The 6649-nt window shown below is 43.1% G+C and overlaps 1 pseudogene; it reads right to left on the bottom strand.

Moving 5' to 3' along the window:
• Positions 1–514: 514 nt before the first annotated feature.
• Positions 515–2287, bottom strand: LOC107555293 (zona pellucida sperm-binding protein 3-like; annotated as a pseudogene).
• Between the last annotated feature and the right edge of the window lie 4362 nt (positions 2288–6649).

Raw genomic sequence — 6649 nt, forward strand, 5'->3', positions numbered from 1 at the left:
CCTGAAACTTTGCAGTGTGTACTCCGCATGAAAAATAAAGCTTTTATACAAATTAGGAATAGGTTATACACAAAGTGAGCAAAGGCACTACCTTGTAATCAATGAAGCTGATATCAGTTCAGCCACCGCACAGGCTCACTGAATGCGTGAAAACTCCTGTGACAATCCCCCCCCCCAAAAAAAAAACACACCACACAATGAATATCTTATTTACACTGTGTTGGTTATACTTTGATTATAGCGAAAACATCTGCGAGAGTGCAGAGCTCTTTCTGAACAAACTCTGGCAATTCGGACCATGGCCGTAACCAGGGTTTGAAGAGGAGTGAGGTCTGTGGTGGGGTTAAGAATTGTTCTATAAAAAGCCCTAGAAATACAACTCGTATACACCAAACACTTTAAAAGAAACATACATGTAGATGTTTGTGAAAAGTTCTGTTTTGGAGGAATGAACATTGTTAATTGATTTAACAATTTAGGGGGAAGAAAAAACAACTTGCTAATATGAATTTATCGGCACCTAGTCATTCACAATACATCAGTGAGTAATCACAATGGGGCCAATGGTTGCTTTCCCTTCTGATACCAGGCCTGAAAACAAGTGACAAGGTGAGAAGTTAAAGTACACTTTATATAAGGGGGGGGGGGGGGGGGGACACACACACACACCATAGGGGTTGAACTACTTCTGATTTTTTTAAGTCGACTTTTATGTGATGAAAGTTGTGTCGAAGCCAAGAGGGAGGGAGATGAAAGCGACTTTGGTAGGGGGGGGGGGGGGGGGGGAGCCACACACACACCTTTTAGGTTACCTGAATCAGACAGTGCTTGTCCCTTTCTGCCGAGACCACACATGGAGTCACAGCACATGCACGCCTGGTCATTGTCATCTACAGAAGGAAAACAAAACTGGTTACCCATTCCGAACTCATGATACGAGACAAATGAAAACAGGGCAAAATAAAACAAATATACCCATTTATGAAGGAGCAAGCCTTGTTTTTTTGGACATGTGGGGGTTGAGGCCATGACAGCCTTTAGAGCACAGGTGATGTACACCTACAGAACGACACATGATCAGTAAAACTCACAGAACTACAGCCCAAATTACAATACCAAGCCACTATCATCTTGCTGGAATCTGAAAGCCTCCAACTGAAACTGCAGCTTGTCATTCTGAATACGATGCATGAAACTGGAAGTGGAGCCTGTAAGCTTTGCGTCTACCAGGCACCTGAAGAGAAAGCATGGGGGGGGGGGGTATTTTAGGCTCTGTTTGCAACAGTTTGAGGAGCGGTTCTTTACTAACCCATGGTTCTCAATAAATGAATATCTTGGAGAGGTGTTCACATCAGGGGCCGCAGTAGCCACACAACCATCCACAAAGATGCGCAGAGGAACATGGTTGTACTGTGTCACAGAAGCTTCAAGCATTGCCCTAGGAAGTATTGATTGGATGGCCTCTCAAACATCCAGTCCTCTGGAATGAAAGTCAGATTGGCAATACTACCTAGTCACTTATAAAAATTATAACACTTAAATACATATTACCAGTCATGAGCCTCAAGGAGAAGACCAGAACTTCCTCTGCAACTTTAGTTGCCGCAAAAGGAACCCAAGTGGAAAACAAGACACTGCTGCTTACATTATGCAACCTATTGGGAGAAGTAAAGGAGGATTAAGTGTCAGTTTGGTCAAACTTCTTAGACAAAGTAGTTTACTACCTTGAATAGTGGCACTCAATTCCAACAGCTGCTACATCAGCCCTTACGATGGGAGTTCCTACTAAAGCCACAGGAGTATAGAGGAGGTTGAATGTATACACAAGCTCATCATCAGTCATCTGAAAGCAGTATAAGTGGTGAATTATTGGACCGAACTAATTTTACAAATTCTACAGTTGACCTATATGCAGCCACTCACCACCAGAGAGCCGTCACATGTCTGGAGCTCATACTCAAATATAAGAACTTCAGCTTCTGGATCCTCCCCTACAGCTGCACAGCCTCCTAAAGTGAGAAATTAAGGATTCACCAGCACCAAAGAAGTCCTTCTTAACCTCCACATGCACAAAGTTCTCCCCACATTGTGCTGCAACACTCTGGGGAGCTATAGGTACATGCGACTCAAAATGCACATCTGGCTGTTGGGGTTCTTCTGGCATTACTGGAAAATGCCAGGTCAAAGGTGCCATAGGAGCCTGCATAAGCTGTTTGGACTGACTACTTCCAGGTTCTTGCAGCTTCCGTGAATCCACCCCAGCAGGCCTCATTGCAGGTCTTGGAGGCCGAAAAGTTGTTGATGCCTTTGGATCTTGAACAGGAGCTTGAGGAGCTAAAACTGGCGACAGTTGCTGTTGGAATCTTAGTGGATCCTGGCCTTGTTGAAATCTTTACCACTGTGCCAAACTCTAATCAACTGCAATAAGCAACAACAATCCAACACAACTAAAAACCACCAGCCTCATTGTTAAAAAAAATCTGAAACCTTCAGAATGACTACTGGCCTTCTCTGATGCCTTTTTCAAGAGCAGGAAGTTAAAATAGCTACACCCCCTTTTGACAAGCTTAATGATTTTCCAGACCTGTTTTTTTCACTAAAAAAGCTTTTAATGTTCTAAAAACACAGATTTATGAGCAGTATTGGATTTGAAGATGTTAGAAACACACGTCATTGTTGTCATGTGGTGAATTTGGCCAATCGTGAAACAGCTGTGTCGTCATCAGCACTCCTGCAGTCACTCTGAAAAAGCTGCGCCAGCTGAGTCAGCCGGCTGCTCTCTAAACGAAATCGTGGTACTTTGATGCCACACGTGACAGTGACGTAGCGTCGGCGCCGGTTAAAGTCGGACAAAATTTCTAACCGGCATGCACTGCTTCAAGTCAGCCACCGATCGTTTTGCGCTTTGCCGCATGAAGTCGAACGCACCTACTATGAACTATTCTCCTTTTCCATTGCCTGCCCATTGCCTGCCCCACGCCCTCCTACTCCTCCTCCTGAACCCCCATCCTCCCTCCTCTGTTGGACTGTTTATAGGCGCGAGGACACCCCTTCTGGGAGGGGGGCAAACTGTCATGGTTATGTTCTGTTTTGGTTCTGTTTCTGCCTCCACATTTCCCTGAGTCCCCTTTTCTATTAGTTTCCATAGTTTTTGATTAATTTGCTCATTAGTCATTATTAGTTTACTCCCTTCACCTGTTTTCCCCTCGTCAGTTGCCCTACTTAAAGTCTTCCTTCTGTTCTGTAGTTTGTCGGTGATTGTTTGATATTTGATGTTACGACTACCCTGAGCTGGTTCCTTGCCTGAGTTTTTTGTGGATTATAATATTAAAGACTTTTCGTTGTGGATTATCCTCATCTTCTTCGCCTTCCTTTTGAGAGACTGTAACAAGCATAAGATATATTACAATATATTAGATATAACACAATATCAGTGGATATCATTTTATATATCTATATACAGTATATATATATATATATATATATATATATATATAGGATATCATTATAGGATATATATATATATATATATATATATATATATTACAGTATAGGATATATCATGAATTCCTGTTGCTCACCATAAATACATTATTGCTGACTACTGTTACTTTTGTCAAGTCACCTTTATTTATATAGCGCTTTTACAATATAGATAGTGTCAAAGCAGCTTTACAGTGTTAAACAGGAAAAATGTGTGCTGATAATGCAAAAGGGCAATAGAAAATAGTCAGTCTATCAGTTAAAGTCAGTTCATTGTTTATTCAGTGATGTCATCATCCAACTCCATTCAGTTCCCTTCAATGTTGCCAGAAATTGTGTCGAAACCAGCATGGTGTGGCAGAGGACTCGTCTGGTTCTCGCGGTCTTGTGCCGATGACTGACGAGGTCTTCACAAGTTTGTCCAAAAAAAAAAATCACATTTCGAACTTTTCTTAATTGTTGTGCAGTCAAGAGGAAACGAAGCCTGCACCATCAGGAGCATCTTGCTGTTTTTAGAGAGATGCAGGTGGCTGATATTCAAGAGCAGGAGCTGAACCGGGCACAGAGGGAGCGCCATTTGCAGATGGCAATCGATGAGACCTGGCAGGCGAGGGAGCTAGAAGTGGCCTTAAGGATGGAGGAAAATGCACAAACGGCTGCATTCAATCAAGCCTCCCTCAATATCATGAGGATGCTTGTACAGACGATGAGTGGCCGGCGAGAACAGAACAGTGATGCCTGCAGAAACAGCAAGGTCAAACTAGAAAACAATGAAACTGACTCTATTCAGGTTAACAGGCCAGGAAACATTTGAGTAACTGAATATCTCTTCCATCCATAAAAGCACTCAAGCTGCTTTACAGCTGGTTTCAGCATGCAGCAATGGCAAATAAAGAGCATACTAAATGACAGCATAAAAGAAAATTCCTTTAAAATGTGTAAATTATTTCATTCATTATCTCTATAACAAGTGTGTAAACGATAATTACTGCCATCACACATAACATCAAGAACAAGATTTTATCGCAGTGACTATCTAATTTAACATTTTTGCCTGCTAAGGAAGGCACCACTTATTAGGGTTGAAGGGTTCGCTGAGCGCTTCACCGCTGCGCAGAAGTCGTCCCAGGTAATGCGACACTTCTTGCCGAAGTGCTCCAGTTCTACAGCTGCTGCCAGTCGCCCCAAGACGGCGCCGACTCAGCAGCCCGCGAAGCCCGCATCATCGGCTGCACCTCCAGCCTCTAAGCCTGAGCCCCGACATCGCTCCTGCTCGGCCAGACGCTATCCATTCCCTAAACGCCAGGGACCCCGGCCCAAGGTAGCGCGGGACCCGGCACCTCAGATAGGGCCCACACAACCGATCGCTGTTATAGCGAGAAAAATAAAACACAAACATTTTCAAAAAGAGAGCAAATTTCCTCTTCCACTTATCACAAGCGTTAGTTCCCCACAAGGTGGCCTGTCGCTCGAACCAACCCAATCCCTTGCAATGCGGGCCGAGGCCTGGCAGGCCATCCCCGGAGTGTAGGCTTGCTGCAATAGACGGTGTTGGCGGTGATACCGGTGTTTAGTCACAACATCGGTTACGTCACTTGCCCACCGTGGCACTGTCTCCCACCGTCGTTTAGATTTTTTTTTTAATATTAGTTTTTTTTTATTAAAATATTAAAGTAAAATAAAACATTTAGTTTAGAAGAGAACAGACACTACAATTAAAAACTAAAAGCAGCTGCGCAATGCAGCATGCCGAGCGACAGTCACATCGTAGATCAGCAGCAGGAGTCAGATTTATCATGTGAGGAGAGTCGAACTGAAGATTTAGTTTCAAAATGCAATGCAAAAGCGCCTGTTTGTCAATATGTTGGATTCAAACCAAGTGCAAATAGGGAACCTGAAAACATTAATGAAACAATCTGCAAACTTTGCCTGACGAAGGTGGCAGCATCTGGAGGAAACACAACTAATTTATTTACACACCTTCAAGCGCACCACAAGAATGAAGCTGCCAAAATGGGCCCTGCAGCAAAAAATTGACTGCAGAAGCCAGACGCACAGGTACAGCCATCAATTAGTCATGCGTTTGCACGATGCACAAAATATAAGAGGGACAGTGTGAGGTGGACCAAATGCACTTATGCAGTGACCAAATATATCTGCAAAGAAATGGTGTCTTTCTACACAGTTGAAAAACAGTCTTTCAAAGACCTAATAAACACACTCGATAGCCAGTATGAACTGCCCGGGCATTTCATATTTATCCCACGTGCCTATAACCGTGTCCGAGGTGAGCTGCAACAGGCTATTTCAACAGTCGAGCATTTTTCACTCACAACGGACATGTGGTCGAGCACAAAAATGGCACCGTACATGTCACTGACTTTCCATTTTATTAACACAGAACGGAAACTGGTGTCAAAATGCCTCCAAACAAGTTTTTTGCCAGAGGACCACACTACTGCTAACTTGGCCGATGCTTTGCAGGAGGCTCTGCATGACTGAGGATTAGAAGACATTAAAGTGTCTTGTATCACGACGGACAGTGGAAGCAACATTAAAGCGGCTATTCGTAATTTAGGCTGGCCCTGGTTAAGCTGCTTTGGGCACAACCTGAACCTAGCTGTGTCCAACACTATTGAGAAGACTGAGAAAGTCTGCACAGATCGTGCCCTAGCGGTTTGTCGTACAATAAACGGCATGTTCTCTCACAGCTGGAGAAGGAAAAGGGAGCTGCAGAAAGCCCAAGTCGAGCTTGGCCTCCCCGAACACTCGCTGGTGACGGTAAGTTTATTATTAGTTTTAATTTTTTTTTTAAATAAAGTAGGTTAAAGTAGGTAATACAATCATACAATTATAAAGCACTAAAAGCTAGTTAATTTAGCCTATAAATCTTAAACAAAGTAAATGTATGATGCCCTTTAACTTGCAAGATGCATGAATAGAATTTAGGCTAGGCCTATAATACCATATATTATGCAGTTTTCTTAATTATTATTGGTAATAATAATAATAATATTGTATTTATTTTCTCCCTGAGGACTGTGCAACTCGCTGGGGCTCCAAGCAGAAAATGATTGATAGGACGCCAGAGCAAAGGACGGCCATCAATCGAGTTCTTGCTGATGACCATAAAGCCAATGTGAGCATCACATGGCAAGACGAGGAC

The sequence above is a fragment of the Sinocyclocheilus grahami genome, unplaced genomic scaffold (assembly GCF_001515645.1).
Source record: "Sinocyclocheilus grahami isolate Dianchi unplaced genomic scaffold, SAMN03320097.WGS_v1.1 scaffold530.1, whole genome shotgun sequence".
Classification (NCBI taxonomy): domain Eukaryota; kingdom Metazoa; phylum Chordata; class Actinopteri; order Cypriniformes; family Cyprinidae; genus Sinocyclocheilus; species Sinocyclocheilus grahami.